Below are 380 nucleotides of genomic sequence, written 5' to 3'. Positions count from 1 at the left end.
ATACCATCACACCACCCCTGAATGAGACAGCCCTAGTATGTACTCAGTATGAAATGTGGGCATTAACAACCAGGGCGATTGCATGTGAAGATGTGATTTTAAGATTTAATTCTAACTTAGAAAAGACACATCGTTGTGAAGGAGGTGAAGAAACATAGTGGCATTTAATAAACAACTGCTAATACCTCAAGGAACAGAAATCGTCACACAAATGATGATGATGATGATGATGACACACACACACACACACACACACACACACACACACACACACACACACACACAAACACACACACACACACACACACATCCTTTTACTCTCATAACCTCACGCACACATTCACCGTCAGCGTCATTCATATCCTCTCTCTCTCTCTCTC

This window comes from Coenobita brevimanus, chromosome 58, assembly GCF_032717465.1.
Source record: "Coenobita brevimanus isolate Jiangsu-jjx chromosome 58, ASM3271746v2, whole genome shotgun sequence".
Taxonomy (NCBI): domain Eukaryota; kingdom Metazoa; phylum Arthropoda; class Malacostraca; order Decapoda; family Coenobitidae; genus Coenobita; species Coenobita brevimanus.
This window is presented reverse-complemented; position numbering follows the sequence as displayed.